The 23,108-nt window shown below is 47.2% G+C and overlaps 1 protein-coding gene across 3 annotated transcripts in view; it reads right to left on the bottom strand.

The window, feature by feature from the left end:
* LOC147425446 (MRG family protein) overlaps nt 1-23,108 on the bottom strand; it is a 142,970-nt gene that overhangs the window by 37,161 nt on the left and 82,701 nt on the right. The window lies entirely within an intron of this gene.

Here is a 23,108-nt window from a genome sequence, read left to right on the forward strand (position 1 = left end):
TGACTTCCGCAAAGCATTTGACACAGTACCTAGAGAGAGACTTTTCCGATGTCTGGCTGCGCTTGGGATTGGAGAGGAGATGGCATGGGGGATCTATGCATTGTATGAGCATGTATCTGGCAGAGTGAGATGCCCGGGTGGATTATCTGACACCCTTGTGAGCACCATTGGTGTGAAACAAGGTTTCCCCCTATCACCTACACTCTTTGGTCTATACATTGACGAGATTGTAGACTTCATCTTGCACAGGGGTGGAGAGGGTGTGGATATTGCAGGGACTACTGTACACATACTCTTATATGCAGATGATATTGTCCTGATGTCAGAGACGGCAGAGGGACTACAACTACATTTGCAGGCCCTGGATGATTTCTACTCACAAAGAGGACTCACGGTGAACCTTGGCAAGACCAAGGTTCTCATATTTCATACATCCGCTCAGATTCGCCGACAGAGTAGATTTACAGTAGCTGGAGGGGATATAGAGGTGACAGGCTCATATGTATATCTGGGGGTTACATTCACCGCAGCATCAAGGACCTTCTCCATGACACAGGCAGCCAGAGATAGACTTACCAGAGGATACGCATCACTAGCTCTGATGGAGAGACAGTGCCACCAGGCCCACTTCCAGGAGCCTCGGACGAAGGGGTGGCTCTTTGACACACTGGTCACACCTGCACTCATGTATGCCTCGGCCATTTGGGGACCGGGACTGGCAGACTCAGTATGGACACAGATAGAGAGGCCACAGATTATTATGATCTCCAGGATGATTCGCAGCAAGCCATCAGTTCCACACGACATTATTAGAGCTGAGCTGGCTGCACCATCGATGTTGGTAGAGGCACTCTTTCAGACTGTTTGCCTTCTTCGCAGATTCAAAGATATGGATCCAGATAGGATCTCTCATAGAGCCTTCATTGCATCTAGAGAGATGACACAGGCAGGGGACACTAGCTCATGGTATGCCCAGACAAGAGATTGGCTAGCTCAGCACGGTTTTGATATTGATAGACTACCACCACTCCAGTATGACACCCAGGCCCCGACCTATACCCTCTCACGCTCTGAGCGGGATAGGGTCATCAGACAGGAGATATGGCATACATATATTCAGAGGACATGGCGCAGGCCCACAGACACCCTACCTCCTAAAATGCTATATTACTACGAGCATTTTCTGAGGCTCTCAGAGCAGGGATTCATTGAGATTCCATTATACATGCAAGAGTACATGCCACACCGACTTCGGGTCAACATTGGCCAGCTACGAGTGTCATCACATCAGCTAGAGATTGAGAGTGGCAGAGCCAGAGGCATACCACGAGAGGAGCGTACATGCCGGATTTGTCAGACGGAGGTGGAGAGTGAGGAGCATTTTGTCATGAGATGCCCAGCATATACAGAGCTGAGAGAGAGAGATATGGCATTGGAGACTCATTACAGCAGCATATGATAGGCCGAGAGCAGAGGAGGTTTGGCCAGTTCCTGGTTGCGGCTTTAGAGGTTCGAGAGCAGTTGTTACAGCCACGCCAGAGTCAGGATAGCAGGACACAGACTACCATCACACAGTTTTTCCGACGAGCAGGGCCAGACCCCCCCACACTACCTACACAGAGTAGAGGGCTTACCCTTCTGCAGGCAGAGTCTCAGAGGGCACGTCGGAGGCCGAGGCTCCCAGGATACAGGACACATGGGTGTCACCAGAGGGAGATCTCGAGGATACTAACCTTACACCATCAGTATCTAGAGCAAAGTCATGTACCAGCACCAGGAGATCCAGCATTCCAGAGATACCTGAGCAGGCCACCACCGATGTACCACATTCTCTACCCTACATATGTTGCTTGTTTTTAGATACCCTCCCTATCATCTCATGGTGGTATCACCTTGCGGCCCCTAGTTGAGCCTGATGATGCGTGAGCACACCTCGACACGAGGACCCACACTATACATTGTACACCACATGCACCACCCTACCACACCCTTTTGCATAGTATAGGCTCATTTCAGTTTGTACCCTTTTTTTTTAATTTTCCGATGCCTAGAGCATCAACACATGTATATGATATTGTCTCATAGGTCGAGTTCGGCCTTTCGAAGACATTAATAAAGCTTTCTCTCTCTCTCTCTCTCTCTCTCTCTCTCTCTCTCTCTCTCTCTCTCTCTCTCTCTCTCTCTCTCTCTCTCTCTCTCTCTCTCTCTCTCTCTCTCTCTCTCTCTCTCTCTCTCTCTCTCTCTCTCTCTCTCTCTCTCTCTCTCTCTCAGCCCACACCCCACATCGGTAGTTCTATAGATTTTAACCATTACCAGCCCTCCTAGCTTTTGTCAGCAATGCAGAGTCATATTGAAGAGGCCCTGCGTCGACAACGTATACGGACCACCTCTTGTATTGAGTACAATGTATGCATTCATAAGCTTTAAGGCACTGGGTAGGGGGCGAGGTATGGGTAGGGGGGTGACGGCTGGTGACGAGGGGCCGAGGGGAAGGACTAGGGGAGAGGGCTGGTGAGGGGGAGGGACTAGGGGTGAGGAGGTGTGAGGGGGAGGGTAGGGGCGAGGGTGAGTTCAGGGGGGAGGGGGTTGGTGGGTGGGTGGGGGGAGGTAAGTAGGGGGACGAGGGAGAGAGAGAGAGAGAGAGAGAGAGAGGGGCGAGGGGGAGTTGTTGGAGGGTGGGGGAGGGGGTAAGTAGGGGGACGAGGGAGAGAGAGGAGCGAGGGGTGGGTAAGGGGGGGATTAGGGGCGAGGGGGTGTGATGGGGAGGGTAGGGGGAGAGAGGGGTAATCAAGGGGCGAGAGGGGGGGGGGGGGGGGGGGGAGGTAATTAGGGGGACGAGGAAGAGAGAGGGGGCGAGGGGTGGGTAAGGGGAGGGGCGAGCCGTAAGTAGGGGGACGAGGGAGAGAGAGGAGGTGAGGGGTGGGTAAGGGGGGGGCGAGGGTGAGTGAGGGGAGACGAGGGAGAGAGAAGGGGGGACGAGGGGTAGGTAGGTGGCGAGGGTGAGTGGGCAGGGGGTAGTGAGGGGAGATGGCACTCCCGCAGATAGATATCATGATCAGGGACATCATCAAGCTTGAAATCAATATTGTTTTTGTCGTATCCCGTCTTGAGGAAGCTTTCTGAAGGGAGTTCGCTAGACACAGAGGAGAGCTTTGTTCTCGTCGGAGAAGCGGCTGATGTTGATGGGGCTGATGTTGAAGGTTGGTGAACTCCTGTAGAGGGGATTTCTTTCCGATTCTATGATTCTTCATAAGCTCACCAGATCCAAAGGCTCCCCCCAAGGGCACATGCGGAGTAGCTTCTGTGACCCTTACCCTTTGAGCTGGCTCAGGTGGCTCATTAGGTTTACATATTGTGGAAACATTGGAAGAGGGTGTACCTTCCAGCAAAGAGTGAATAGAGACTCCATAACAAGGCAAAGATTTGGTAGCATCCAACCACTCCAACAGATCCTCGTCTGACCCCGTCAGGTGGAGTAGGCTGTTCCAATTCAAGGCTGGTTGCTAGGGACAAAGAACTATGTTGCACGACGGGATCCACGCCTCCTTCTAGGCGAATGGGTTGCATCAACGAGCTAGGAGTATGTATCCACATGGCATCCTTTCCCCAATCATGAAGTGCTTTAGTGTGTCGCAGCCATGGTCTACCGATGAGCAAGGGAAATCCGCCCTCCACTTGTGGAAGACGAACCACAACAAAATGCAAACTAAAAGTGAAATCTTGTACCTGCACAGTCACCTTTTCCACTATGCCCACAAGGTATACTGTCCTCTAGTCGGCCAATGTTACTGTGAAGGGGACAGCTTGAGTAGGTTGTACGCCTAAAGCCATCATAGTGAACTCAGGCATCATATTGATGCCGGATCCACCATCCACAATTACCATAGTTACCCGGAACGCGGAACGGGAACGGCAACGGGATCCCCGCGGAACGGGGGAACGGCTAGGGGTCCGGAACGGGAACGTCGCGGAACAGGAGGTATAAAAAAACACCCAAATAGTGCAATTTTTAGCTCCTTGTGTTTAAATACAAGGAGTATTAGAGTGCTTTGACTCTAATACTCACAAAAAACTCGTTTTGAAGACCATTCAACCTTGCTATGACTAGATGATGAGAAAGAGAGAGAAAGAGAGGGAGAGATTTGAGAGAGTGGGAGGGAGAGGAAGAGAGCTTGAAGGCTTGAAGCCTTGAGCCTTGAGAGAGTGAGTCTTGAGAGGGAGAGATCTTGAGAGTGAGAGGGAGAGAGCTTGAGCCTTGAGGATTAGCTTGTGAAGAGAAAGGGGGAGGGGGCTGCATTTTATGAGTCCTTGAGGCCTTGCACACTTTCAAAAGAAGCCCAAACATTTACTTCAATTTTTGCCAAATTTGTTTGTAGCCGTTGGCCGTTCCAGGGGCATTCCGGAACGGTCCAGGGGCGTTTCGAAACGTTCCGGAACGGCCGTTCCGGTTTGCATTGGCCACCCGGAACGTCAGACATTCCGGGACGTTCTGGAACGTTCGGGAAGGGAACTGCCCCCCGGAACGCCGGAACGGGGGCGTTCCCCGGTAACTATGACAATTACTCCTGAAAATTTCTACCCCAAGATGGGCACGGTGAGACGAGGGCTTCTATAATCCATGAGGGGAGCAACGTGATGGGATATCATATAGGACTTGGATGGTTGCATTGGGAGGTGCCCACCACTAGGACCTGCTCCGAGGTAAAGTGATGGAATAAATGTAAGGGTGTCACTTCGAAAACTCGCACCTAGCCGCAACATGTCATAGAGCGACACTTGTTGAAAAGTGTTCTTCAAGATTGTCTCTGCTTTAGGCTTTTCTTTCTCTTCCAGTGGCTTTTCTGGTACCTTGATCTGCTGTAGATCAGCCACTGCTTCCAAGAAGGCTTCATCAATATTGGAGAGCAAAGATTTGGATTCTTGCTTGTCACTGAGTGAGGGCTTGGCCAAGCTGAAGGCAGAGTAACCACTGTTGCGAGAATGTGTGGGGGAGTTGAACGTGTTCGAATACTAAGACCGAGAGCAGCTCTCTGGACCCGGGTGAGGACGCCCGCCGGCTCCTCTACCAACTGCAACTTCTCTTGAGTGGTAACCACATGGGCGGAAGGGGGTGGTTGAGGAGTGGTGCTAGCTGCTATCAAATTGTGCTTGGAAAACGTAAACTCATTTTGGCTTTGACTTGGGTTCGCGGTCGTGGATGCACGAAGTTTAGGGCAATCTTTACTGTAGTGATCCTTCGTTTAAGGGTAATGACGGCAAATAGGGGACCCTTCGGGGAGAGGGCATTTGCTTTGGTAATGACCATATTCCTCGCATCTGTAGCACAAAATGGGCCGATTCAATGGGCGAGTCGAAGGGCGAGGTGGTCCTTGCTCCTGGTGCACGGAGTTGGAGGTGGAGGCATAGAAATTTTGAGGTGATGAGGGAGCATGGGTATGATAAAAGCTCTGAGGCGGAAAAGTACTTTGCATATCTTGCATATGAGGGGCTGTCAACAAAGGTGGATATGGTGTGGATGGCCACAGGGAGAAACCAAGTTGGATGCATGTGCTGGCCCTTGTTGAAGAGTAGAACCAAGACTTTGTTGTATTTGTCACAATCCCTTGAGGTAGTAGCAATCCTTGTCCTCATGTCCAAAACTTTTCACAGAAGTGGCAGTAAACCTGAAGGGGGCATTCTTGTGGAGGGTGCCCTGGAGAGCGGCATGAGCTACACTAAACCATAGCCTTAGTCTCCTGCTGAGACTTGAGCTCTTCTAGCTCGCGCTTGATCTATTCCAATGCCTCGTGATATGGAGGCTTCTCCTGTCTAAGAGAGAAGGACCTCTCCTCTTGAAGAGCTTGCTGTAACTTTAGGGCTTCCAGTTCCCTCCGTAAAGAAGTTAACGGATCAGAAGGACTTTCCAAAAACAATGAGGGGGTCTCTACCTGAGGGGAGTTGGTGAACAACTTCCTAGCTCCCTCTATCCTAGTAGCAACCGCGACAAACTCCTCCAAAGTGGCGTCACGTCGGAGACTCTTGGAGTTTTTGCTGGAAAGTTTTGGCAAGAGCCTTCTCCACCCACTTCTTAACCTAAATTCAACCGGTTGCTGAGGAAGCTTGGCCACCAGAGACTTTGTTCTGGTCATGAGCTCTGCAAAAGTCTCATTTGGCTAGAGCATCAGGTTTGCCAACTCCTCCAGGACCTTCTCCTGGAAGTCCCCTAGTCTGAAAGCTTCACAAAACTGTTGTCGTAAAGTGGCCCAAGCTGCAAAGTGGTTCTCTGCGAACTGACTATACCACTTGTTTGCTAAGCCATCCAAGGTAGATGGAAAGAGTACCAAATAAGCATCTTCTCTATTAAGTCCACGACCTCTACAGAGAGATAGAAACCTCCTTGCATGGTCATCTACATCTTCTGAGGAGAGTCCAATGAAAGTAGGAAACTTGATGTTTACCTTTGCCAAACATCGGCCAATGCCTCCATGGCCTCTTGCTCTGGAGCCTGTTGCTCAATAGCTTGCTGTAACAAAATGGGAGAGAGCTTTACTAGGGAAGGTGACCTGGAAGATGTGGAACCGGATGGAGGAATGGATGATGCCGTATGTGCAGGTATGGGTGACGAGGTTGGTGGATTTCTACTAGGTGCCAAGGGTTGACATCTTCTGTCGTAGAACTTCAAAGGACTCAGTAGTGCGCTTTGACACTCTAATGACCGCCTTGTATGTGTCATGCAGTGACCACAAACCCAACCAAGCTTTGGGCAAGAAGACTTTTAACTGCTGAACACCAGTCTAGACTCTACTAGACCAGGGCGAGTGACTAGACCACCTGGCTGGACCGGGGACGAGGAAGGACTAGACCACGACGAGATCTGGTTGGACCAGGGCGAGAGGGGACCAGACAAACATGGCGAGAGACTAGGTCAACTAGACTAAGCTCTCTAGGGTGAAACTGGACCAGACCAACAGGCAGGCTGCACTGTGCAAAAGGCGAAGTAGGCGAGGCTAGGTAAAAACCAGGTAGCTCCTCGATTTGTACCTCAACAGAGAGTAAGACTTCAGTTGAGGTCCCACCAAGCGTGCCAAAAATGAGAGCACCTGTAGCGCGGATAGTGTGTCATGCTCTCTACAGTGGATGCTCTTTAGTGCAATGTGCGTGACATCTCACTCAAAACAGTATGGAAACACAGGAAACAATAAATAATAGCAAATCAACGCCAAGACACAACAGCAGACCAGAACATATGGACTCCACTATCTCAAAGGAACCAATACAGCCTCTGGCATGGCAGCACACTCAGCTCCAGCCCAGAATTCACGGATACAATGGGGATGTCGAGGCTCAGATGTGCAGGGATGGTGCAGACGTGCTGTGTGTATAGACTCGCTACTCTAGACGACGACGCTGGACCATATATAAAGAAGATACCATGATGACCCAACGGCTACTACTCATATGTACCACCATAAAGAGCCACCAACGGCTCATAAATGTCAGCCATCTAAGTCTATCTCCAAACTGAGTGGTAGTGGTGACCTGGCCACGATGTCCACTAGACCACCGTCCGTATCCCTGTCACGTGTCACTGCCCAGCCCAGAGAGTCCGTCCAATGTGAACCAAACCAGACCAATTGTACTAATTGTGTGTCCTGTGAAAGTGACATTGTAGCCTGCTACAGTCTCACAACGCCTCCCACTATGGCCCCATAGCTGCCCTCTTTTCTTCAGCCACTCTGTGTTGAGCTTCCGTGAAACGGGCATGTAGCCTTACCAAAGGGCAGTAAACTTTAGATTTCACCCGTAAATAAATCTGCTAGCTTTTTGTGCACTATACGACACAAAATAACTTCACAAATGAACCTGCGGCTCGAATTCACCACTTCAAACCAATCAAGACTTGGTAGCTAGAGTGCTTTCAAGTAGACAATGACTGTAATCGACTTGGACACCCCAAGTCGAGAATCTGATGCAACACACATGAGAGAAACTGAAAGTAACTTAATCGCAACTAAGAGAGAGGACACGAACCGACGTAGTTCCGTGCCTAGAGATATTGGCCCCAAAGTTTGGCGCCCCTTTCGGTATTTCTTTTTATATTAATCTTGGCAAAGTACAATGTTCAAGGGTCCTCTCTTTGCTCAGTGCTCCCAAGCCAATTTGAGAGAGAGGCATTGGCAATTCCTTATTAAGGCCCTCAGGCCTAAAAGCATTACAGTGAAAAGCTTCAAGTCCCAAAAGCATCTGGTATCTCAAGCTAGCGTCCAAAAGAAGCCAACGTGAATCGCGCCAAAATTCGTGGCATCCGTACAACGTGCCACGTCAACGTGAATCGCAGAAAACCGTATTGTTATCTTAGTGTCTGTTCGGGTGATCATGCCATGTCATCATTTGGTGACAATGACACCCTGTTGGCCCCAAAGACTGGCGCGCCTTTCAGTATTACTTTATTCTTATTGCACTAGAAAATACCTATAAACTTCTACAAGCTCTCCTATCACAAGGCGGGCACCACGTGCCAATGGAAAAGAACAGACTGAACAGACTTTTAGCACTTCAATAACAACTGAACTGAAAGAGAGAGACGACACGCGACACGGAGTGGTGAAATTCCACCCCAGAGAGTATTGGCCCCAAACCTTGGCGCCCCTTTCGGTATTTCTTTATATTGCATCAACATAGTACAAGCCGGTACTCCAGACTCTGCACCTTCTCCAGGAAGCATGCCAGAGAATGAGCCCTAGCCTCATATTTAAAGGCCCTTGGCCTGAAAAGCAGTTACAGTAAAAAGCCTTTATAACTCAAAAGCTTTTGGTCCAAAAGCAAAGCCAAAAAGCTGCCAACGTAAATCACGGAAATCCGTACAGCTTGCCACGTTATCAGCCAACGCAAAACGCGGAAATCTTCTTGCTGGCCTTAGGGTTAGGGTTAGGTTTCTGCAGTTTTAGGGTTAGGGTTTCCAAAATTAGGGTTTGCACGTTTTAGGGTTAGGGTTTTCAAAATTAGGGTTTCAATAATTAGGGTTTTGGAAAAAATTAGGGTTAGGGTTTCTACTCTCGGGCAACCACGTCATCACTTTGTGACACTTCTTCTGTTTCTTGTTCTTCTTAGGGTTTAGGGTAGCTCCGTTCTTCAGTAGGTCGACACGCCAGCAGTTTGTTACATCTTCCCTTCTTGAAAGAGAGTAATCGTTCTCGATTACAGCATATCTGCAAAACAACTCAAGTTAGTTCAAAAAAATTTGAGGGACAATCAGTTTGCTCTTTTTATTAAGGAGTTAGCTTCTCCTTTCTGCTCTTTTGATCAAGGAGTTAAGTTCTCCTTTCGGTTGTTTTGATCAAGGAGTTAGCTTCTCCTTTCTGCTCTTGTGCTCAAGGAGTTAGCTTCTCCTTTCGACTGTTTTGATCAAGGAGTTAGCTTATCCTTTCTGCTCTTTTGATCAAGGAGTTAGCTTCTCCTTTCTGCTCTTTTGATCAAGGAGTTAGCTTCTCCTTTCTGCTCTTTTGATCTTTCATCCAGATCGGAACCCTTGATATTCCGGCGTAGTCAAATTAGCCATCACATCGAGGCCATACTAATCTTCCACGGGTGTCTTAAAGCACTGAAATTACATACCCAGGCAATCTCATCCAATTACGAATATTCAGTAAGTGGCACATCACAATGCAACACAAATGCTTACATATGCATGTTACAAGACACAACAAACAGCGCCGCTGAGCACTCCCGCGAGACAAACGGTCTGCGGTATGAAGCTACTCAATGACTACCTCGTCACTCCCCCTGCAAATAACCTAATAAGGTCCGGACCATGAGCTCAAAGGACTGTACAACCAAACGCTCCACAGGCCGCAGTCTGCGTCGCTTGGAGGTTCAAGCATACAACCAAACGCTCCCCAGGCATCGGCCTGCGTCGTTCGGAGGTTTTCTAGCATACAACGGAACGCTCCCCAGGCATCGGCTTGCGTCGTTCCGAGATTTTCAGACATACAACGAAACGCTTACCAGGCATCGGCCTGCGTCGTTCCGAGCTTCAAACGATATCAAAACAGTATTTCTTACTTCTCCACTCGGGAGTAAAATCACCAATCATTGAAACCAGTATGAAACTAGAGTCAAACAATTCAAATCGCCACCAAAACAGGTTCAAAACAGATACCATCCATTTCAAACAAATTCCAAACAGGATCACAAAACAAGATCAAACAGAACTCAAACTTAAAAAGCAATCTCGACATCAGTCGAGCTCAAGAAGTCGACTGCCTTTCCATCTTGAAACTTGCACCAAAAATTAGGGTTAGGTACCTTCCATGAGGTCGTAGCCGAGCATAGCATGGTCCATCAGCTCTTGGACAAACAGTGTTGCTTTGGCGGCGATGGTAGTCCCAAGATAGCAATCGCACTAAACCTCCAAGGTTATCTGCTCGTGAACAGACATCTACTGAGAGATGTCAAGAAATTTCAAGATATAATATGCTAGGTTTTCCATGGCAAGCATTTCAGGATACCCCACTCTGCCAAAAGTTGCACTCCGAATGAAGATGTCAGAAACCATATAACTTCGGGCATTTTTATTTTTTTTTTCTTGAAAGCTTGCCAAGTACTAGGAGTATGCTGCTTGGTAGCTGTAGACATCAACATCTGCATGACACTGCTTCTAAGAAAAACAGTGACTTGAAACAAATCTGGATCCTTCTCTTGCAAATAATCTTAATTGGCTTATGCCCTGTAACACATCAGCGGTGAAGATGGGAGCGCGCCCGATGCGAGATGAAGTAAGGGTGGGAGTGGCTAATAAGTCCGGGTTCGAGGGCGAAAATCTATCCAATAAAATTTCATCAATAGCTCTGTCTGCTCTTTTGTAGGACCGGTATGCTTTCAAAAAAGCGCACGCCTGATGCTCTGATACCACTGTCACAAGGCGGGCACCACGTGCCAATAGAAAAGAACAGACTGAACAGACTTTTACCACTCCAATAACAATTGAACTGAAAGAGAGAGACGACACACGACACGGACTAGCGAAATTCCACCCCAGAGAGTATTGGCCCCAAACCTTGGCACCCCTTTCGGTATTTCTTTATATTGCATCAACAAAGTACAAGCCGGTACTCCAGACTCTGCACCTTCTCCAGGAAGCATGCCAGAGAATGAGCCCTAGACTCATATTTAAAGGCCCTTGGCCTGAAAAGCAATTACAGTAAAAACCCTTTAAAACTCAAAAGCTTCTGGTCCAAAAGCAAAGCCAAAAAGCTACCAACGTAAATCACAAAAATCAGTACAGCTTGCCACGTCATCAGCCAACGCAAAACGCGAAATCTTCCTGCTGCCCTTAGGGTTAGCGTTAGGGTTTTTGCAGTTTTAGGATTAGGTTTTTCAGAATTAGGGTTTGCAGGTTTTAGGGTTAGGATTTCCAGAATTAGGGTTTCAGCAGTTAGGGTTTTTGGTAGAAATTAGGGTTAGGGTTTTTGCTCTCGGGCAACCACGTCATCACTTTGTGACACTTCTTCTATTACTTGTTCTTCTTAGGGTTTAGGCCCCTCTGCCGGTAGCTCGTTCTTCAATAGGTGGACACGTCAACAGTTTGTTACATCTCCCACTTAAACGTCAGCAGTTTGTTACATCTCCCACTTTTATTGGGTTGAAATTTCCGTATTCTAGCCCAATTTTGGCAACATAACGGCAGTAGAAGTCATCACGGTCAAGAACCCAAGTAAACGGTGATTTCCCACGCACTTCAGAGCCCTTTTATAAACCTGGCAAGAAATTATAGCACGCTGTATTCTCTGTTGTTGGCCTCTAAATTGCACCAAAACACCTGTTTGATGATTCTCTAGCTTCCTCGAAGCTTGTAATCAAAATTCATCAAAACTCTAATCCTGCAATAAGTTACAGGAAGCTGTCATTCTTTGTTTTGTGCTCCGATTCGCGTGCCAATTGCTCTTGTGGGTAGCTCTCGAGCTCCCGCACTTATTAGGTTACTTGCTCTATGAGTTAGAGCAAGATTTCTCGCGAGAAATCTCTCCAAATCGTCCTGGTAGCACGTGTACCTGCTTTGAATCACTGATTAGTTGATTCGACCGACGTTCCCTGTTCCCAATCTAGCTTCCCGTTCCGAATCCCCGTTCCGTGTTTTAGATGTGAGTGTCCGAAACAAGGAATGGCATTCCATACCAGTTGTCGTTCTCCATTCCCCGTTTCCATTTCCCGTTCCGGGTAACTATGGATTCGGTACGTGTGCAAGAGGCCCTTTGCCTCAGCAATCGAGCATAGAATCCCCTCAACTGTACATAGCAGATGAAAAGCCCTTGAGCTGGGCATCACGAATATATGTTCAAACGGGGGAAGAGATGCACGAGAGCGGAATCACCGTGCTACATAAGACAAACGAGAAGGCAAGCTTTCCATTAAAGCTGTGATCACTTGCACCCACTACTCACACACAAGTAGTCACATAATGTGCCCCCAAATCAACCTCCTCTCTCATATTGATTTTGGACGCCCTTGCACATTGACGTTTCTGTTGAAGCCTCTGTAACTGACAAGTGTCCAATTTGTCCAATTGGTTTAATTTCCTAGTACCCACCAACTTATTGTCACGTGACACATCCAACCCTATGTGTCCGTTGACAAGCTACAGCATGACAAGGGTTCAGTCAGTCCAGTCAGTCTAGATTTAGAAATGATCTCGCACTTTTTGTGAGACTATTCGTAGACAGTGCATGCCCAGTCACTTAGCATAGATGCATATCCTTTGGTTGCACACAACATGATCATCAATATTCCATTCAGAATCCATCAGATTCAGTCAAGGGTATTTTCCAATGCATTTAGCCTATTTTCCCTATTTTTTGGTATTTTTCACTTATTATTTTTAAGTGACTTTCTAACAAAAGTAGGTAGGGCAATTTTGCTAAGTTAATATATAAGAAAACCCAAGTTAGCACTCAATGGCAGAAGAGGCAGCAGGAGCACATGCTCAACAAGCACCTTCTCGGCAGAACCCCGCAAGTGACCTAGCGTTTTTGCTCCCAAGCAACAGCCTAGCGTTTTTGGACAAGCCAACAGCAGATCAGCCTAGCGTTTTTACATCTGCAGAATCCAAGCGACAGAAACACTAGAATTCAGCCCTAGCGTTTTTGGTTGCAGATCAGCCCCAGCGCTTTGCACCATTATCGCAATGGAAACTCCAGAACCATCAGCGTTTTCAGTTTCCAGCACTTAGACTTCGCATATCAAGTCCCGAACCTCTCAGATCTCACCTTCCCGCAGCAGTGCCTCGCCGCACGGTCAGTTTCCGCAAGGTTTACAGTTTTAGCCCGGAAAACGTAGATTTCAGCTTCTGCGTTTTCAGCGCGTCGTCGTCGCATCGTCGCCATCGACATCGTCATCGACAGAGAGTCAGAATTCAGCAGATAGAAGATTTGCAGATTTCAGCCCATAGCGTTTTTGGACAGCAATAGAAAGATTGCAGATTTCAGCCCTTAGGTCAACTTCGTCATCACCGTCGTCATCGTCGACATAGCCTAGACTTGCATCAGTCTCATGCATACCATTTGTACCAGATTGTGCAATCGTAAGTAGACCACTCTCGCCGACGAGAGTGGGGCCTTCAGAGGAGGGTTTTACAACATCTCTGGTGTCCTATCTCTCTTCTCTCTCTATCTCTCACTCTCATACACTTGCACGCACAATGTCAATTCACTTTGTTTGTGATCATAGCACTTTCCATTAAGAACAGAAGGCTCTACCTTCCATAAGAACTAAAAGGAACCCTTGAGCACAGTTCGGAGCACTCATCTTGAGCAAAGCGCAAACAATCATTCCGCTGCACCTAACATTGGTATCAGAGCTTTGGCAGTGTTCTGTATCACTCAAGGAAAGAACCACAAGAACCACAAGAATTTCTTTTGCTTGTTGAGGTCACATGAACCCAAGTTCGCTTGGGCGTGTCGATTCCTAATCGTGTTGAAGAATGACAGGAATCCCAACAAAGAAGGGCTTGTCCAGTCTCCCCTTGTGTCTCTTTTCACTCATTGAGAGCGGACCGTGCACTTAGCGGCCGGCCAATCGACGTGAAGCGGGAAAAAGCAACCTTGGTGTGAACGCAAGGCCGCCAAGGGGTGCCCGCGGAAAGAAGTAGAACTCGGGTGAAGAGAAGATCCTTCTCAAACGCGATTTGCAAGCGAAAGAAAACCTCAAGAACCCAAGACCCCCAAGAACGCAAGTTCCTCGTGAACTTAAGAACCTCAAGACCCACAAGAACCCACGACTTCAGAATGATCATCACTCAAAGCGGAATGGATACTTCGCTTGGAGGTGATGAGCATGAGAGAGGCGAAGAAGAATTTTCCCCACCAGGAGGTTTTTCTGACCCTCCCCCTTCACCATCTACGACAAGGATTGTGCTAACTCCTATGGAGGAGTTGGACCAGGAAGGAAAAGCAGAAATAGAGCGTGAACACAAAGAAAGAATGGCAGCCATAGAGCGTAACTACACAGAAAGAATGGCAGCCATAGATCGCGAGAACAAAGCAATAAGGCAAGAGATGTTGCGACTCTTTTCTCAAATGCAGGCACAGATTCAACAGGATCAGGAAAGGGAGACTCTCTCACACTCTTCTTCTCCAAAGCATGATACACAGGATTTGCATGATTGTGTGAAGCATGATGATAATTTGAATGACAATGATAAGCATAATGATCTGGAGGATAATGACAAGCATGATGATTTGCATGATCAAGATTGATTTCTCATAAGCATGATGATTTGCATAATCAAGATGTGATTTCTCACAAGCATGATGAGTTGCATGAAGACGATGTGATTGTTCACAAGGATGATGTGTTAGTGGATGCTTTTTCTAACGAAGCTAACCTCGTTGTAGATTCGCTCAATCACGAAGAACAGATCTTGGCTTTCGAGTCAAGGTCCAAAAGAACCCCCACAGTACGATTCGATCATTCAGGAAGAACCGATCTTGGCTCTCGTGCCTAGGTCCAAAGAACCCTCACAGGAAGTATTATGTGTTCGCATGATTGATACGCACGCATTGTTCGAGTGTTTCATTTGTGATCGTTTCCTATATTTTAGTCAACGTCTTTATGTGATCCCTTTTCCTAGGCATGACATATTGTACATTGAGCACCTTACACTCGTGAATGAGCACGAATGTATGCGGATTGTTCATGAAAGCTAAAAAGTATGTATGAAAGGAAGTCACATTCCACGTCTCTTCCTTGGCATGACACAGTACCCGAAAGAACACATGAAAGTATGAGCACCAAGCATGGGCATTTCCATTGTGAATTGCCAAAGTTGATTGCTTTAGATCCAAAGAGAAAGATTCGGTCTCATTGTTTGCGTGTGTGTGGTGAACGGTTTGGCACTCCGTCTATTTCTTCATCTACATTGCATACACAGTCTTTGAGGAAGACAAGATTTTTGTCCTTCACTTTACATGAAATAGGTATGTTCATGGTTTTGTGTTGGAAATCGTTTCAAGAATTTTCAGCCATGGAGATTCTTGAAGAAGAACGAAGCATGACTCTATACGAAGTTGAAACTTCGAAGGAGCCACAAAAGACTTTGTGTCACTTTCGGCACGGCCCAAAGAAGCAAGCATTGCAGACCTTTATGAAGTTCAAGTACCGCACGACCCACACATCAGAGTGGGCCGGCGAAGAGTCCCTTCCAAGATTCCGGATGCTATTGGCGATCTTCTTCGACGCCATACAGTTCAGTACCAATACCTCACTTTGAAAAGGAGGGGATGTCACGTGACACATCCAACCCTATGTATCCGTGGACAAGCTACAGCATGACAAGGGTTCAATCAGTCCAATCAGTCTAGATTTAGAAGTGATCTCGCACTTTTTGTGAGTCTATTCGTAGACCATGCATGCCCAGTCACTTAGCATAGATGCATATCCTCTGGTTGCACACAGTATGATCATCAATATTCCCTTCAGAATCCATCAGATTCAGTCAAGGGTATTTTCCAATGCATTTAGCCTATTTTTTGGTATTTTTCACTTATTATTTTTAAGTGACTTTCCAACAAAAGTAGGTAGGGCAATTTTGCTAAGTTAATATATAAGCAAACCCAAGTTAGCACTCAATGGCAGAAGAGGCAACAGTAGCACATGCTCAACAGGCACCTTCTCAGCAGAACCCCCGTAGAACCCCCCAAGTGACCTAGCGTTTTTGCTCCCAAGCAACAGCCTAGCGTTTTTGGGCAAGACCACAGCACATCAGCCTAGCGTTTCTGCATCTGCAGAATCCCGGCGACAGAAACACCAGAATTCAGCCCTAGCGGTTTTGGTTGCAGATCAGCCCCGGCGTTTTGCACCATTATCGCGACGAAAACTCCAAAACCATCAGCGTTTTCAGTTTTCAGCACTTACACTTCGCAGATCAAGTCCCGAACCTCACAGATCTCACCTTCCCGTAGCAGTTCCTCGTCGCACGGTCAGTTTCCGCAAGGTTTACAGTTTCAGCCCGGAAAACGCAGATTTCAGCATCTGCGTTTTCAGCGCGTCGTCGTCGCATCATCGCCATCGACATCGTCATCGACATAGAGTCAGAATTCAGCAGATAGAAGATTAGCAGATTTCAGCCCATAACGTTTTTGGACAGCAGTAGAAAGATTGCAGATTTCAGCCATTAGGTCGACTTTGTCATCACCGTGGTCATCGTCGACATAGCCTAGACTTGCATCAGTCTCATGCATACCATTTGTACCAGATTGTGCAATCATAAGTAGACCACTCTCGACGACGAGAGCGGGGCCTTCGGAGGAGGGTTTTACAACATCTCTGGTGTCGTATCTCTCTTCTCTCTCTATCTCTCAATCTCATACACTTGCACGCACAATGTCGATTCACTTTGTTTGTGATCATAGCACTTTCCATTAAGAACGGAAGGCTCTACCTTCCATAAGAACTAAAAGGAACCCTTGAGCACAGTTCGGAGCACTCATCTTGAGCAAAGCGCAAACAATCATTCCGCTGCACCTAGCACTTATGAAGTCTCCCCGAGGGGCCTAAATGACTTTAATCGAGCCTAGCCACTCCTTTACCAATCAGATTTCAGTGCGATCGGCCCAACCATCTCGTGGTTGGCTAGTCTTGACTCGTGCGGTGAACTCTCGGCCAACGGTAGCCGTTTCATTCTAGCCATGCCAAGTCCGGGCATTTGAGGTTTCAAAAAGAAGGTCCCAAAAATTACATAAAAATCAAGCGAAAGAAACCAATGAATAAAGTTAGTGTTTGTCACATTCTTGTGACATCGTGTGCCTGTTCACGCTCTAGCTCCATAGCTACCCTCCTTTCCTCAGCAGCTACACGTTGAGCTTCGCGTTCCCTCTCTACTGTGGCCCCTTGAGCCTCCTCCTCTCGTTCCGCTTCGGCTCACTGAGCCTCTTGCTGTAGCATTATCTTTATCATGGACTCTACCAAAGCCTCCATAGAATGTGGTGCAATCCGTGGCGTAGATGGGGACATGGGAGAATTTAATGGTCCTCTTGGTGTAGGGACACCGTGTCAACTCTTTCTCTCTACTAAAGTTCAATGATTTTGATCGTGTTGCTATTGGTTTCTTGCTTGGGGTGTCCAAGCTTGTTACAGTGGTATTAGAGCTTTTAAAAAAAAAAATTCTACGGAGGATTTGATCCCTTTTGCAACACACACAGATTTTTGTGAAAGACAATGGTATCAGAGCTCAGAAAGATTCTTCTTCTATGAAAGATCCGATCCCTTTTGCAGTGCACATAGGTTTTTGTGAAAGAATATTTGTGGCCCGCACCCAAACTTATTAGCCACTCCCACCCTTCGTCCATCGCGCATCAGGTGCACTCCCGTCTTCATCGCTCTGTCTTTAAGGGCATAAGCCATAAAGAACCCCAGATTACACATGGATTTTCGCAGAGAATCTGACAAAGATAACACCTCTCAATGGGCAGGCAAAGAAAGTTGAAATCCAGCGCGGGAATTGAAGAAAGGAATGAAGAATTGGGAAAAAGTTTTGGAAGGGAACGAGATTCCAGAAACGCCTGAAGGTTTACCCGATGGATGAGATTCGCTTGAGATGATGTGAGGCCATTGATTCTCCTCTCCAATCGGGAAGAAAGCAGAAAGGATAGTCGCGTGTACAAAAAGCTCCAGCTGCACTCACAAAAAGAGTTAGATAAAACTCTTGAAAAGAAGATGAACCAGATATTGAAAGGCTTAAAGCACTCTCGGAAGAAAAGGAAATCGGTGGGTTTCTCCGGTTATTTGGGCTGGAAGTCGAGTTTCGAGGTGGCAAGCAGACCCAAGAAGTGTGCTCGTTTCGAGAATGACTCAGATTTTTCTTTGTCTTTAGAAAGTTCCGATAGTTCGCCGTCCTCTAATTCTAGAGAGGATGAGAAAAGGCGGAAGAAAAGGAGAAAAAGCAAGAAGAGCAAGAAAAGTAGATTTTTGAAAAAGTCTAGAAGGCATGGAAGGCCATCTAGCAGTTCGGAGGAGGAGAGCTCGTTCTCTTCTGCAGATGAGCAACAAAATCAAGGAGTTCAAGGAAGAGGGTCAAGCCGTCATGTTTGAGACGTTTTCAAGCTACGAGGACACCCTTTGAACCCTTGAGTTTGTACAACAGTTTGACGTCGCCTTCTTGGGAGTTGGTCCATGGAACACTCCAAGGTGCAAATGGGCGGCATCTGACTTGAAAGAAATTGCACGGGCATGGTGGTCTACTCTGTTGTTCCGCAAAGAAACGCCTGTGACGTGGGTAAAATTCAAGAGAATTTTCACCTCAACTTGGATATCAGACGAATATGAAAGGGATGTCATCACAACTTGGCATCATTTGAGAATGATTAAGAAAGATACATTGGATGACTACCGCCAAAGGTTTTGGGATGCTTATTGGCCAGTGTCTTCGTTTCAGAAGATTACTTTGAGAGACCAAATTGAGCGGTTTTGTTGTGGTTTGCCAAAAGAGTTTTGAGAGCATTGTCTGTAACAGAAGTCTGACTTCATTTAGAGACTTATGGGACATGCTAAACAACAATTTGGGATGCATGCCGGCTCATTGACTTATCCTATGGAAAGAACTGTATATACCTCATGAGGGCAAGAGTCTTCCAATAAAGAGAATGAATAGGAGGAGCCGGGTGACAGATCATCACAAGATTCCGGAGCAGTATGAGAATACGATGATAGCGCATCCGAGGGTTCCGACGAACTAAGGGAACCTCATGTAAGGTCATCAAAGGAGAAAGAGGAAAATTATGAACCCACTGAAAGAGATTCTAGAGAAGGTTCTCATTCCACCTAATACATCACCTTGTTGTCCGCAAGTGCTCTCGGTTCTAAAGAAAGATGGATCTTGGAGAATGTGCATTGACTTTAGAGCTCTCAACAAAATCACCATCAAGAACAGATTCCCTATTCTGAGGATCGATGATATACTAGACAGACTTCATGGTTCTACTTGTTGTCAGAGTGTGCAGCGGAAGGTGAGGGAGAGAAAGAGACAATGGAGAGAGAGAGAGAGAGAGAGAGAGAGAGAGAGAGAGAGAGAGAGAGAGAGAGAGAGAGAGAGACACATGACAGGAAATAGATGGTGGAAAGGCTAGCAGCCCAATAACTCCAGATGGCTACATGGTGTGAGACAATACAATGAGAAAGAGAGTGCCCCCCCTCCTATATATAGGAGAATGGGGGTTGGTCAGGCAATAATCCTCAATATAGCCCAATGACCTAAAAATATGACCCTCCAATATAAATGGGGGAATATGTGACCGAAACAGGTCTAAAGTGGGAAATGTGTTGAACAACCCTAAGTGTGCCTGAGATCCATGTCCAGCAGGTGTACAGGAAGTCAACCCACAACCAAAGGGCCAGTGCACCTGAGCGGTGAGGAGCCAGTAGAAAGTGTGCGAAGCATCTGGAGATGAAGAATCTAACACCCCCCCTCAACAACAGATGTGGAGAAGCTGTCGAGGAGAATGCAACACGCCTGGTAAATCTGGAGAAGATGTAAATCCCGGGAGAAAAGGATGAGAAGCGCCAGCCATACAACACGACACTCCGTACAACACCAATGTGATGACCAACGGTGAGGAAACTCCGATCAAGTCGCACAAGGAAGCTGATGGAGTGGCAAGCTATGGAATAAGTCACTGAAGAGGATTTATATGAGGAAGTAACCTAAGATGAGCGTACAATAGCCCATCGGTGATGATCACCACTGAGATGGAGGAACCGAGTGTAGCAGCATGAGACAAGACATGGGAACCCACCTTGAAGAGGAACACTCTGACCACGAGGAGAGGAAAACCGCCGAGGTGGGAAACCGATAGCATATCCAAGTCAAAGAAGCTCGAGCAGAAGAGGGAGGAAGAGTGGAAGAAGAGGCTCAATAGAGAAGGCATCGTCCACCATAGTAGACAAGATGACAGGATAAGCAATCCATCCATGTAGAGACCGCAATATCAACAATCTTTCGGGAGAAGAGTCGTCTTGGGGGTATACGCTGCAATATGATCTGCCATTTCATGGTACACACACAATATCGGACAAAAGAGTCGGAGGAGATCCTAGGGAAAGTCAATCTGTGGGAGCACATCCACCACCAGAATCTGGACAAAAAATCCAAGAGAGAGTCTACAAGTGCAAGTCGTGAAGACACGGAACATAGGAGCACTCCCCCTCGAGAAACTAATGGAATGTGGTGAGGTTAAGGACGGCAGAGACGATGCATCGGGAAGAATGAACGGTGTTGTAGAAGTCATACCCTCGGAGTAGACCAGCAAAGCAAAAATCATCCAGGAGATCTTCATCATGTAAGTAGTGTATAAGTACATCCAAACTACAAGTGGAGGAGCGACACGACCAGGCAAAAGCAAGGAAGAGGCTTTACCGAGTGGAGGCAAGGCAAAAGAGACACCATGAAGCAGTGTGCCTGAAGAGACCATGCAGGCATCCAAATGCCAAAGGATACTCACATCTAGAAGAACATGTCCAAAAGAAGTGCCTGACGTGCCAAGAGGCACGGGTCTATCGTACAGAGAACCAATGAAGGAGGTGGATAGGGAAATCCTAAATAGAGAGACGACAGTCGAGGAAGAGGAAGGGGGGGTTACTGAGGGAGAAGTAGCGGTGGAAAATACAAGCCACGTCCACATAAGTACCTGTACAAATCCAATCCCCTGCATGTTCCCGAGGGCAAGAGAACCACGGCGAGGGAAGATCTGCAATGTCAAGATCCGTCCGTTGTGCCAGAACCTATATCTGAGTCCACGTCTCAATGTCAAAGAAGAGCAAAGCTGAGAAGAGGATCTGAACAACCGTGCCGGATAGAACGTCAAATGATCGCGAAGTAGGGTATAAGTGACGGGAGAGGCAAGGGAAACCCAAAGGGATGCTGAAGGGGTAGAGTAGAGGTGCTGTCCAAAACCTGAAAATGTAGCAAAAGGTAGATGGAAACACCGCGAGAACGCAAGGGATGGAATCACTGGATGCCGAGAGTGTAAGGTGAGGGCTGTAAATACACCAAAACAAGCTGAAAATCAGCAAGGTAGAAGTTGGAGAATTTCCGGCAAGTCACGGGATTGATCAGCTTCTAAGCGGGAAGACCAAGGGGCAAGGAGCGGCGCTCCGGCTGTCCAAGATCGGCAAGGAGGAAGGCCTGAAATTAGAGGTAAAACATTGGTCAAGCTGCTGGCTGTCCTGCTGTCAAAAAACGCTAGTGCAATCAGCTGCTGTCCTGCCCAAAAATGCAAGAGAATAGGGCTGAAAAACGCAGATCCTGCTGGTTGAAAAACGCTGGAGCAGATCATGGCCCTCCTACAACAAAAACGCTAGGTGTAAAAGACCCCTCTGCTGCAAAAAACGCTAGGCCAGCCAAAAACGCAAGGCACAAAAAACGCTGGTAGCCAGAGCTGTGTGAGAGGAGGAAACGCTAGGAGGAGGAGAAGGATGGGGATGAAGAGAGTCGCAAAAACACCAACAAGCCACAAAAACGCAGGTAGGCTGAAAACGCTAGTGGCATGAAGGATTTCTTCGGAAACTCTCCGAAATGGCCTCATTGCTGATGGCGATGGCAGATCTAGCACCCTTGTGCTTTGATACCATGTCAGAGTGTGCAATGGAAGATGAGAGAGAGAAAGAGACAATGGCACGAGAGAGAGAGAGAGAGAGAGAGAGAGAGAGAGAGAACAGACATGACAGGAGACAGATGGTGGAAAGACTGGCAGCCCAATAACTCCAAATGGCTACATGGTGTGAGACAATACAATGAGAAAGAGGGTGCCCCCCATCCTATATACAGGAAAATAGGGGCTAGTCGGGCAATAATCCTCAAAATATCCCAATGACCTGAAAATATGACCCTTCAATATAAATGGGGGAATATGTGACCAAAACAGGTCTAAAGTGGGAAATGTGCTGAACAACCCTAAGTGTGCCTGAGATCCCTGTCCGGTAGGTATACGGGTGGCTAACCCACAACCAAAGGGCCAGTGCACGTGAGTGGTCAGGAGCCTGTAGACAGTGTGCGAAGCATCTGGAGATGAAGAATCTAACAAGACAGTTCCAGGCATTTATTCAATTGTGGCGTCCTAGATCTTTCTTCGCAGTGCACCATGCTATCCACTAGCATTACCCCCCCCCCCCCCCCCCCCCCACAATTTGGCCATTGTACATATATTGTTGATCATGGAGAGTCTCCCTTTTCTTTTGTACATTGTACCCTCTTGATAGGGGAGATGTAGGTCGCTGGGCAGATTGAAAAACCAATAGAAGGATCTTTTTTGTGCAAAACATGAAAAAACATTTGAAGTTATAGAGTAATGAGCCCAGATTCCTACATGCCATGCAATGGATGGCCAGCACACGAACGCAATCAGTCACACAACGTGACATATTCCACAACAGTGATGCAACAATGATTCAAACACTCTTGGCCTAGTACAATTGAATGGTTATAAGGAGGCTACAAAATGATCTTCCTCTGAATTGACCTTCAATAAATGAGACATTAACAATGAAGTGTAACAAAGTTCCGGTTATCTCCTTCTCCAAGAGTACAGTGCCAACAATGAGATTTGCCAAAGTTTTAACTATGAAAATAATTTAACCCCCACAGA

Source organism: Adiantum capillus-veneris, chromosome 25, assembly GCF_014529385.1.
Source record: "Adiantum capillus-veneris isolate H3 chromosome 25, ASM1452938v2, whole genome shotgun sequence".
In the NCBI taxonomy this organism is placed as follows: domain Eukaryota; kingdom Viridiplantae; phylum Streptophyta; class Polypodiopsida; order Polypodiales; family Pteridaceae; genus Adiantum; species Adiantum capillus-veneris.